The sequence below is a fragment of the Microtus ochrogaster genome, unplaced genomic scaffold, assembly GCF_000317375.1.
Source record: "Microtus ochrogaster isolate Prairie Vole_2 unplaced genomic scaffold, MicOch1.0 UNK57, whole genome shotgun sequence".
Lineage (NCBI taxonomy): Eukaryota > Metazoa > Chordata > Mammalia > Rodentia > Cricetidae > Microtus > Microtus ochrogaster.
Genome location: NW_004949155.1, coordinates 1,731,820 through 1,732,454, shown reverse-complemented (window position 1 = coordinate 1,732,454; position 635 = coordinate 1,731,820).

The following is a 635-nucleotide window of genomic DNA, read 5'->3' as shown; positions in this document are numbered from 1 at the left end:
AAAGGACATTTTAAACTGGTCACTAACTTTTTATCTAACCTAGGTTTGTAACCAGTCTCAACAAAGCTTTGGAACTATCAGCCATTAGAGAACAAGGAATTCTTCCATTGTTTGACGGATGTGAGACTGATAAACTGAGGTAAGCAGAGATAGATAAGGCCTGCATAGGATCCCACTGTATTCACTTCTTAATGCCAGCTGTCTCTTGGGTCCTTATTCTTGTTTTACCTGATTAAATGCACTTATTTTATTTTAAAATCTTATTTTATTAGTTAATATTCTTGGATAAGTGGAGGTTCTGCCCCTTGCCATCAAGTTGTCCCAACTTATGTAACAATTCATTAAAGGATAAAGGGACAGATTGAATTAAGGGGGGGGACTGTGGTGTCATCCTTAGCAGCCTAGGTTTAAAAAAAATTGAGAAAATGAAAAGAAAGAAAGGAAACTACAGAACATTGAAAAGATATTCATTAGCTGGGGATGGTGACTCATGCCTACAATCTCAGCAGTTGTGTGTGTGTGTTTGAGTGCACTGCACATGGGGATGTGTGTGTGTGTGTTTGAGTGCATTGCACATGGGTGTGTGTGTGTGAGTGCACTGCACATGGGTGTGTGTGTGTTTGAGTGCACTGCAC